The 12,100-nt window shown below is 38.9% G+C and overlaps 1 pseudogene; it reads left to right on the top strand.

Moving 5' to 3' along the window:
- Nucleotides 1–10,166: 10,166 nt before the first annotated feature.
- LOC107536115 (aurora kinase A pseudogene) lies at nt 10,167–11,276 on the top strand (annotated as a pseudogene).
- Nucleotides 11,277–12,100: the final 824 nt, after the last annotated feature.

Below are 12,100 nucleotides of genomic sequence, written 5' to 3'. Positions count from 1 at the left end.
CCAGTGTCAGGCTGTTTTGATCACAGTGGCTTTGTAGTATAACTTGATATCTGGTATTGTGATCCCTCCAACCTTGTTCTTCTTTCTCAAGATATCTGTGGCTATTCGGAGTCTTTTTTGGTTCCATATAAAATTTTGGTGTATTTGTTCTAGATCTGTGAAATATGCCATTGGTATTTTAATAAGGATTGTACTGAATCTATAGATTGTTTGGGGAGTATGGACACTTTAGTAGTGTTAATTCTTCCAATCCATGAACACTTGTTTATATTTTCCTCTATCTCTTTTTGCAACTTCTTGTAGTTTTCTGAGTACAGGTCTTTTACCTCCTTGGTTAAGTTTATTTCTAAGTATCTTAATTTTTTTAGTTGCAATGGTGAATGGGATTGTTTCTTAGTTTCTCTTTCTCAGAGTTCATTATTGGTGTATAAAAATGCCATTGATTTCTGGGTGTTAATTTTGTATCCTGCTACACTGCCAAATTCATTTATTAAATCTAGTAGTTTTTTGGTGGAACCTTTAGAGTTCTCAATGTACAATATCATGTCATCGCAAACAGTGACAGTTTTGTTTCCTCCTTTCCAATTTGGATACCTTTTATGTTTTCCTCCTGTCTTATGGCTATGGCGAGGACTTCCAGTATTATGTTGGATAAGAGTGGTGAAAGTGGACATCCCTGTCTTGTTCCTGTTCTTAGGGGAAACGGTTTTAGTTTTTGCCCATTGAATATGATGTTGACTGTAGGTTTGTCATATATGGCCCTTTTTACGTTGAGGTATGATCCCTCTATTCCCACTTTGCTGAGAGGTTTTATCAAAAATAGGTGTTGGCTGTATAGCCAGTTTCTCAGTGGTTAGAGCACTGACCTGCAGACTGAAGGACCTCAGGTTAGATTCCAGTCAAGGGCACATACCTCAGTTGCATGCGTGATCCCTGGCCCCCTTCATGATGCATGTGAAAGGCAACCAATAGATGTTTCTCCCTCTCTCTCACTCTCTCTGTCTGAAAAGAAATGGAAAAAATATCCTCAAGTGAGGGTTAAAAAAACAAGTGAAAAAAAAATGGGTGCTGGATTTTGTCAATTTTTGTGTGTGTCTATTGATATAGTCATATGGTTTTTGTCTTTCAATTTGTTTATGTTATTTATCACAATAATTGATTTGGGAATATTTTACCAGCCTTTCATCCCTGGAATAAATCCCACTTAGCTATAGTGTATGATCTTTTTTAATATATTGTAAGATCTGATTTGTTAATATTTTGTTGAGGATTTTAGCTTCTATGTTCATCAGGGATATTGGCCTGTAATTTTCTCTGTAGTGTCTTGATCTGGTTTTAGAATTAGGATAATGTTGGCCTCATAAAAAGAGCTTGGAAGTGTTCCTTCCTCTTGGATTTTTTGGAACAGCTTGAGGTGTTAATTTTTTGAATGTTTGGCAAGACCACCCTGACCAGGGCTTTTGTTTGCTGGGAGCTTTTTGATTACTACTTCAATTACATCAGTTGTTATCAACCTATTCAGGTTTTCTGATTCTTCGTGATTCAGTTTTGGGAGATCATATTTTTCTAGGAATTTGTCCATTTTATCCAGGTTGTCCAGCTTGTTGGCATATAGTAGTTCATAGTATTTTTTTACAATCCTTTATATTTCTGTGGTGTCAGTTGGTACTTCACCTCTTTCGATTCTGATTTTATTTATTGGGGTCCTTTCTGTTTCTTGATGAATCTGGCTAAAAGTTCATCAATCTCCTTTATCTTTTCAAACAATCAGCTCTTGGTTTCATTGATCTTCTGTACTGTTTTTTAAATCTCTATGTCATTTATTTCTGCTCTGATCTTTATTATTTCCTTCCTTTTACTTATTCTGGGCTTTTCTTGTTATTCTGTTTCTAATTCTTTAAGTTGCAGGATTAGATATTTTATTTAAAAATTTTCTTGTTTTTTGAGGGAGGGCTTTAGTGCTATGAACTTCCCTCTCAGGGCTGCTTTCGCTGTGTTCCATAGATTTTGGGCTGTTGTGTGTTAATTTTCATTTGTTTCCAGGAAGTGTTTGACTTCTTCCTTGATCTAATTGGTAACCCATTTATTGTTTAATAACTTGCTATTTAGCCTCTATGAGTTTGAATTTTTTTTGAGAATCATCAATTGGCTGCCTCCTGCACAGCCCCAGCTGTGGATCAAGCCCCCAACCCAGGCATGTGCTTTGACTGGAAATCGAACCCTGATCTCCAGGTTCAAGCGGCAACGTTCAACCACAGAGCAACACCAGCCAGTCCAGTTTTTAACATTTTAAATTAGAAGTGTGTTAATTGAAAAGAATCACCGTACAGCATTGCCCCTAATCTCTAAATTCTAATTGTGTGCATTGTTTTTATAAATCTACAAACCATTTTGATCAACTTTAAAAAGCAAGCGAAAACCTAAAATCAGATGAATTAAACAAAGACACCCCCCCCCTTTCTTGAGCCACATAACACCAAAGGATGGGTGATTGACCCAGCACAGCTTTTTAGAGATGCATGCTGGGGCTATGCTTACACCCCCAAAGTGACATGAAAATCTGACTGTTCTTCCTTCAAGATTGAAACAGAGCAACTAATGGGATAATTCAGCCTCATAACTCCACATGAGTGGCCAGTTGAGACTGATCAAGTTAATCAAACAGTTCCTCAGTGTACTAAGAGTTACATTAGCCACTCTTTATATCAAATCATGGAAATGATGATGACCATCTCTGACTTTGCAGTTGAGGAAACCTAGAGGAGACTGAATGGCTCCCAAAAGTCACACCAGCTGCACTGAGACTCTTGGCTCAAGGCACCACCTTCTGACCTGTTTCAAAAGTGGGAAGCTATGACCAGGCATCATATTCACTGGTAAACAGTGGTTTCTCCTTGAACAAGAATATTGAAAGAAATTGTTAGTATTTTTGAGCTAAAATTCCACAGAATCATTTTGGCAATAATATAAGGTAAAATTACCTCTTGACAAATGGAGTAATCTGAGGGAGAAAAGGGAGAGAGGAGAAAGAGAACTTTTACTGCTGAGAATAAAAGCTGTTTATGAATTAATTGTTTCACTAACGCTCCCTAACTTTTCTCAGTTCTTATGAACCCAAAGTAAGGATTTCTGAGAATGAGTTTTTGGGTAATTCTTGGATTTCAGCTTTCATTGCCAGAACCAGCCTGCCTAGGTAGTTATCAGTGATTGTTTTCCTTGAAACTTTATTTTATTTGCAGGCTCCTTCTGTTCAGACGTTGGCTCCTTCTGTTCCTCCTCCTATGAAAAATGATGTTGGAAATTCCATGACCCTGACCCTCATTGCTCATGGGGCACATAAACAGAAGCAACTAGGAATCCCAGCCTTCACACCAACCAGGATCCTCACACCAAGCAAGGAAGTAGCTTCCATGGAAGGGATGCCTCAGGGCTCCTGAGGTCCATACCTGGTTCCATTTTGAGGGCCATGGGTGAGAGACCCAGCAATCACTAAGAACCTGGAGATAACTTCATCTTTCCAACGAAGGAGGGTAGACATGATTTCCTCTGGGGCCCTGACCTCTGGGCTAAAGGTGAGTGGGTCTAATCAAACCCAACTTCCCCATCTGGCCTTGCTCCTCCACACTGTACCTCCTTCTCTGAGTAGTAATTGCATGGTGCTTTGTGATCTCTATACAAGAGAAGCAGTGGGATGCAGTTGATGAACACTGGACTGAATGTCACTTTGACACCAGATCCCTGGGTTTGGATCAGACCTCAGCCCCTTGGGCTTACAGAATCCCTCGCTATAAAATGAGCCAACCTGAAAATTGGCTTCTCAAGTCTTTCCTGGTTCTAGTATTCTAAACCTTTTTCTAATAATGCTCACATCGAGACTGGTAAGTGGGGTGAAGACACAGAACAGGTTGGTACCACACCCACGTGTGGCAGTTAAAAATTGGGAGGAGTATCTCAGCTGTGTAGGTCTTTTCTGAGGATCAAGGGGTCCCAGCCCTACACCAGACAACCCAGCCCAGGGTTCCAGTGCCAGAAAGAGGAGTCCCTAAAACTTATGGCTGTGAAAACCAGCAGGAATTGTGGCTGAGACAGAGGGCTACCAGAGCCCCAAGTGTTCCTCTAAAAAGGGCCCACACACAGACTTACTCAGGTTCACTAGCTCTCAGCTCCAGTGCTGAGGCAGCAATTCAAAAGACCTGGGGGCAATCCCACTGACAGCAATTAAGGCTCAACTACAACAGGAGGGGGCCCTTGGAGCTCCCAGCTCAAGTGACCAGGGAGGCTGTGCCACTGGGCCCTACAGGACACTTACTAAATAAGGCCACTCTATCAAGACTGGGAGATGTAGCAGCTCTACCTAATACACAGAAACAAACACAGGGATGCAGTCAAAATGAGGAGGCAAAGAAACATGTACCAAATAAAAGAACAGAACAAAACTTCAGAAAAAGAACAAAATAAAATGCAGACAAGCAATCTACCAGGTGCAGAGTTCAAAACACTGGTTATAAGGATGCTCAGTGATCTCAGTGAGAACTTCATTAACAAGATAGGAAACATAGAAACTTCCTCAGGGCTTTTCAAGATGATGACAAAGTAGGTGGATCTTGCTCTCACTTCCTCCCAGAACCAAATTGGGGAAATACAACCAAATTGGGGAATAATCACCCTAAATTACCAACTAAAGACTATCTGAAAAGGAGACATATAACCAAGAATTAACAGAACAAGCCACCTTGAGACTCTTCAAACAGGTTGCTAAGGGCCAGGAATAAACAGTGTCTGACATTGGTTTACACCAAAGTCCCTCACAAGAGACCCAAAATCAGCACACCAAGTGGCCAGCTTCAGACAACATCGGAGCAAGATCCAACAAGCTTCACAAACATCATATCCAAAGAGAGATTGAAGGAGGCATGAAACTATGCTGAGGCAAATTCCACTTTTTTCTTCTTTATTCTTTTTTTCCCCTTTTTCTTTTCTATTTCTCTTTCCTTTTCTTATTCTATTTTTCCTTTTTCTTATTTTTTTTTATGTTTTTCTTTTCCTATTCTTTATTTTTTTCCTTTTCATGTTTTTTTCTTCTCTCATTCTTTTTTTCTTTTCTTATTCTTTTTGTTGTTATTGTTTTTGGAGTTTTTTTGTTTGTTTGTTTAGTTTGTTTTGTCAGCACCAGTACAGAAGCTTGCAAGCCATGCTCAGTGTTGAGCCTCATAGTCAGCCAGCCTGAATGGGCCAACAGAAATCAAGACCCAATTACAATAGGAGGGCCCATGTAACTATGCACCCAACTGAGGAGATCAAGGAGACTGCACCACTGTGTCCCACAGGACATCTACTACATAAGCCCATCCCACAGAGACTGGGAGTCATAGTAATTCTATCTAATACATAGAAAGAAACACAGATACATACAAAATAGGAGACAGGGAAACAAGCCCCAAATGAAAGAAAAGGAGGAATCTCCAGAAAAAAAAGAAAAAAAGAAAAGGCGGAATCTCCAGAAAAAAAGAGCTAAGTGAAATGGAGGTAAGCAACTTATCAGATATAGAGTTCAAAATAATGGTTATAAAGATGCTCAATGGACTTAGTGATTGCTACAACAGTGTGAAAAATGACATAGAAACCATTAAAAAGAACCGGTTAGAAATGAATAATATATCTGACATCAAGAATACAGTGGAAGGAATAAAAAGTAGGTTGGATGAAGCAGAGGATCAAATCAGTGATTTGGAAGACAATCAGAGCAGTAAATAGAAAAAAGAAATTTTTAAAAATGAGGATAGTTTAACAAATACTTGGGACAACATGAAACATAACAACATGAACATCATAGGGGTAGCAGGAGAAGTGAGAGAACAAGGGATCAAGAACCTATTTGAAGAAATAATGACAGAAAACTTCCCTAACCTGATGAAAGAAAAAAGACACACAGTCCAGGAAGTGCAGAGGGTCCCAAACAAGATGAACCCAAAGAGCCCACACAAAGACACATCATAATTAAAATGTCAAAGGGAAAAGACAAAGAGAGAATCTAAAGAGCAGCAAGAGAAAAGCAATTAATTACCTACAAAGGAGTTCCCATAGGACTGTCAGCTGATTTCTCAAAATGCCAGGCCAGAAGGGAGTGGCATGAAATATTCAAAGTGATGAAAAGCAAGGACCTACAACCAAGATTATTGTACCCAGCAAGGCTATTATTTAAAATTGAAGGAGAAATAAAGAACTTCTTAGACAAGAAAAAGCTAAAGGAGTTTGTTACCACCAAACCAGTATTACTAGAAATGTCAAAGTCCTTGCTGGAAGAAGGAGGAGAAGAAGGAGGAGGAGGAAGAGGAGGAGGAGGAGGGAAAAAGGAAGGAAGGAAGGAAGGAAGGAAGGAAGGAAGGAAGGAAGGAAGGAAGGAAGGAAGGAAGGAAGGAAGGAAGGAAGGAAGGAAGGAAGAGAGGTAAAAGAATAAAATGGCAATAAATACATACCTACCAATAATCACTTTAAATGTAAATGGCTTAAGTACTCCAGTAAAAAGACATAGGGTAGCTGAATAGATAAGAAAGCAAGACCCATATATATGCTGTATATAAGAGACCCACCTCAGAATGAAAGATACATACAAACTAAAAGTAAAGGGATGGAAAAAAGATATTTTGTGTAAATGGCAATGAAAAAAAGCTGGGGTAGCAATACTTATATCTGACTTTAGGACAAAGGCTATAGTAAGAGGCAAAGAAAAACATATAATAATAAAAGGAACAATCCAACAAGAGGATATAACTCTGGTAAACAATTATGCTCCCAACGTAGGAGCCCCTAAATGTATAAAGCAAATCTTGATGGACATAAAAGGAGAGATTAACAGTAATACAGCTATAGTAGGAGATTTTAACACCCCACTGACATCAATGGATAGATCTTCCAGACAAAAAAAAAATCAACAAGGAAACAATGGCCTTAAATGACACATTAGAGCAGAAGGATTTAATTGATACCTTCAGGGCATTTTACCCCAAAGCAGCAGACAATACATTTTTTTTCAAGCACACATGGAATATTTTCTATGAAAGACATGTTAGCACACAAATCAAGTCTCAATAAAGAGAAGAAGATTGTAATTATATCGAGCATCTTCACTGATGTGAAATGAGAAATAAAACACAAGAAAAAAAAAACCTGAAAAATACACAAAGTCATGGAGGCTAAATAACATGTGACTAAACAATGAATAGGTTAAGAATGAGATGACGGAAGAAATCAAAAATTACCTTGAAACAAGAGAAAATGAAATACAACAACCTAAAATCCATGGGACACAATGAAAGCATTCCTAAGAGGAAAATTTATAGCATTACAAGCCTAGTTGAGTTTTATCAGGAAATAAGATAAAACTCAAATAAACAATCTAACTTTACACTTAAAGGAACTGGGAGAAAACAACAAACAAAGCCCAAAGTGATTAGAAGGAGAAAATAAAGATCAGAGCAAAAATAAACAAAACAGAGTCTAAAAAACAATTCAAAAGATCAATGAAACCAAGAGCTAGTTCTTTGAAAACATAAACAAGATTGACAAACCTTTAACCAGACTCATCAAGAAAAAAAGAGGACCCAAATAAATAAAATGAGAAATGAAAGAGAAGTAACAACTGACACCAAAGAAATACAAAGGATTCTAAGAAAATAAGAACAACTCTATGTGAACAAATTGGACAATGTGGAAGAAATGGATAATTTCCTAGAAAAATATAATCTTCCAAAACGGAATCAGGAAGAACCAGAGAATCTGAATAGACATATTATAACTAGTGAAATTGAAGCAGTAATAAAAAAAACAAAAAACTCCCAATAAATAAAAATCCTGGACCAGATGGCTTCACAGGTGTATTTTAGCAAACATTCAAGAAAGAACTAACACCTGTCCTTCTCAAACTATTCCACAAAATTCAAGAGGAGAGAAGACTACCAAACTCATTTTGCAAAACCAGCATGACCCTAATTCCAAAACCAGATAAAGACACTACAAAGAAAGAAAAGTATAGGCCAATGTCCCTGATAAACATAGATGCTAAAATTCTCAACAAAATATTAGCAAACCAAATCCAAATTTAAAAGGTCATACACCTTGACCAAGTGGGATTTATTCTGGGGATACAGGTTGGTATAATACCCACAAATCAATAAATATGATACACTTCATAAACAAAATGAAGGATTAAAAACTGCATGATCATGTTAATAGATGCAGAAAAAGCATTTGATAAAATCCAGCACCCATTTATGATAAAAACTCTCAGCAAAGTGGGAATAAAGGGAACGTACCTCAATGTAATAAAGGCCATATATGACAAACTTACAGCCAAAATCATACTCAATGGACAAAACCTAAAAGCATTCTCCTTAAGATCAGGAACAATACAGGGATTCTTTCACCACTCTTATTCAACATAGTACTGGGAGTCCTAGCCATAGCAATCAAACAAGAAGAAGAAATAAAAGGCATCCAAATTTGGAAAGGAGAAAGTAAAACTGTCATTATTCGTAGATGACATATTGTACACAGAAAATCCTACAGACTCCACCAAAAAACTAGAACTAATCAATGGATTTGGCAAAGTAGCAGGATATGAAATTAATATTGAAAAATCAGTGGCATTTCTATACACCAACAGTGAACTATCAGAAAGAAAAACTAAGAAAACAATTCCATTTACTATTACAACAACAACAACAACAAAATAAGATACCTAGGAATAAATTTAGCCAAGGAGATAAAATATCTGTACTCAAAAAACTATAGAACATTGAGAAAAAAAAATTGAAGAAGATCCAAACAATTGAAAACATATACCATATTCATGGATTGGAGGAATTAACATCATTAAAATGTCCATACTACACAAAGCAATCTATAGAGTCAACCCAGTTCCTACTAAAATACTAATGACATATTTCACAGATCTAGAAAAAATATTCCAAAACTTTATATGGAAGAAAAAAGACTCCAAATATCCTCAGCAACCTGAAGAAAGAAGAACAAAGTTGAAGGTATCACAATACCTGTTATCAAATTATACTACAAGGCCACTGTACTAAAAAGAGTCTGGTACTGGTATAAGAATAGGCATATAGATAAATGGAACAATACAAAGGGACAGATATCAACCCACACCTATATGGTCAATTAGTATTTGACAGAGGAAGCAAGAATATACAATGAGCTAAGAGAGTGCCTTCCATAAATGGTGCTGGGAAAATTGAACAGGCATATGCAAAAAATTGAAACTAGACCACCAACTTACACCATACATGAGAATAAACTCAAAATAGATAAAAGACTTAAATGTAAGTCATGAAACCATACAAGTCCTAGAAGAAATCACAGGTAGTAAAATCTCAGACATTTCTTGGAGCAATATTTTTGCTAATATGTCTCCTAGGGCAAGGAAAATAAGAAGGAAATAAACAAATAAGACTACATCAAACTAAAAATGAAAAAGGAACCCACTATATGGAAGAACATATCCCCTAATGATACATTTGATAAGAGATTAATCTCCAAAATATGTAAAGGACTTATACAACTCTACACTAGGAAGACAGACAATCCAATTAAAAAATGGGCAAAAGACCTGAATAGACACTTCTTTAAAGAGGACATACAGATGGCTAACAGTCAGATGAAAAAATGTTCAATGTGATTACTCATCAGAGATTCAAATTAAAACCACAGTGAGATATCGCCTCATACCTGCCGGAGTTGCTATCATCAATAAATCTACAAACAATAAGTGCTGGTGAGGAACCTGCACGGTTAGTGGGAATGCAGACTGGTGCAGCCACTATGGAAAACAATATGGAGTTTCTTCAAAAAATTTAAAATAGAACTGCCTATTAACCTAGCGATCTCACTTCTGGGAATATATCCTAAGAATCCTGAAACACCAATTTGAAAGAATATATGCACCCCAGCATTATTTACAGCAGCCAAGATCTGGAAACACATTGATAGAAAATAGATGGAAAAAGGTACACTATTCAAACATTAAGCATAAGAAGACTGGAGTGGCTATATTAATACCAGATAAAATAGGTGTCAAGATAAAAAGGATTCTCAGAGATTGGCTCTTGGGAAGACTCAGGGCCTTGGGTCGGAGGCTGGGGCCAACAGACATTATGGATAAATCTAAAGAAAACTATATTTCAGGGCCTGTTAAGACTACAATTCCGCCTGGTCACGGTCCAAAACATGTTCTGGTGACTCAGCAATTACCTTCTTGGCATCCATTATCTGCAATTAGTGGCCAGGTTCAGTGGGCCTTGTGTACTTCAAGTTTCTCCCAGACAGTTCTTGCCTCCAGCCATAAACCGGTTCAGAGTCTGAAGCAAAAGCAATTGCAGGCAACCAGTGTCCCTCATCCTACCTCCAGGCCACTGAATAATACCCAAATGAGTGAGCAGCCCCAGCCACTGGAAATAATTCTGAAAAGGAACTGGCATCAAACAGAAAAACAAAGAATAAAAAAAAAAGATTTTGAAATTAGTCACCATCTGGGTAAAGGAAAGTTTGGTAATGTAAAGTGAGAGAAAAACAAAGCAAGTTTATCCTGAGAGTCTTATTTAAAGGTTAACTAGAGAAAGCAAGAATTGAGCATCAGCTAAGAAGAGAAGTAGACATACAGTACCACTTTAGGTGTCCAAATATTCTTAGATTGTATGGTTATTTCCATGATGCTGCCAGAGTTCACCTAATTCTAGAATATGTACCTCTTGGAGCTGCCTATAGAGAACTTCAGAAACTGTCCACGTTTGATGAGCAGAGAACTAATTATATCACAGAATTGTCAAACGCCCTGTCTTACTGTCATTCAAAAAGTTATTCAGAGAGATGTTAAGCCAGAGAATCTGCTCCATGGATCAGCTGGAGAGCATAAGATTGAAGATTTTGGGTGGTCCGTACATGCCCCATCCTCCAAGAGAACCACCTTCTGTGGCACCCTGGACTCCTTCCCCCTGATATAACTAAAGGTTGAATGCACAATGAAAAGGTGGATCTCTGGAGCCTTGGAGTCTTTTGCTATGAATTTTTAGTTGGGAAGCCTCCTTTTGAGGCAAGCAAATACCAAGAGTATATAAAAAAATACCATGACCTGAATTAACATTCCCTGACTTTGTACCAGAGGGAGCCAGGGGCTTTATGCCACCCTGAAAGAAGTACTCAAACACCTCCTGCTCACAGCAAATCCTTCAAAAGCATCAAGTAGCCAAAAAACCGAAGAGATGTAGGAGATCCAAGGTGGCGGCAGACTGAGTGGAAGCTACACTGACGCTCTCCCGGAACCAATCTGGATTTACAACTAAAACACAGAAAAACCATCCTGAAAACCAACCGAAGACGAGCTGGAGAGCACCCTCATAACCAAGGAGGAAAAGTGGAGACTGCACAGACTGGTAGGAAGTGCAGACAGGAGAGGGCTGCCTGGGCTCCCCCAGGCAGCAGCCGAAGGTCTGGAGGGATCTCTCGGCTATGGGGGGTCCCACTCAGGACTCTGGGACCTAAACCCCAGGCTGGGCTTTCCAGCCAAGAGCACCAGAACTGAGAAAGGTGCCCGCATAACACCTGGCTGTGAAAAGCAGCTGGGTTTCTGTCTGACAGGGAGGGGCAGTTGGAACAGCAGGCACCTTCTTAAAGAGCCAGTGCACAAAGTTTTGTGTGCAGCCACTTACCTTGGGCTCTGGCGGAGGGGGGATGGAGTGGACTAGAGCTATGTGGGGAGAGTCTGGGGTTGTGGCTCTGGAGAGTGAGATCAGGGGATGCCCGTCTGGATTCATTCCCCCACACTGTGGGGGACATCTTTGGCTTCGAATTTTCGGCATTTGCCTGAGTGGGGGAAAGCAATTGCCCCACCCTGCTGGAAAGCCTCCCACCCTGCCCAGAGGAGTTTCTACAGCCTGAGGCTTATTAAGAGAATCAGATTAATCAGTCTGCTGGCAGAAGCAGACCTCAGGGTGCTTTGAGTCTTTGCCTGATCTGCTTTGGGACCCAGGCCTTAGAAAAGCAGACTTTGGTGTGCATTTTGGTCCTGTCCAAACGCACCCAGCCCCAGCAG

The sequence above is a fragment of the Miniopterus natalensis genome, chromosome 1 (assembly GCF_054644295.1).
Source record: "Miniopterus natalensis isolate mMinNat1 chromosome 1, mMinNat1.hap1, whole genome shotgun sequence".
NCBI classification, from domain to species: domain Eukaryota; kingdom Metazoa; phylum Chordata; class Mammalia; order Chiroptera; family Miniopteridae; genus Miniopterus; species Miniopterus natalensis.
This window is presented reverse-complemented; position numbering and strand designations above follow the sequence as displayed.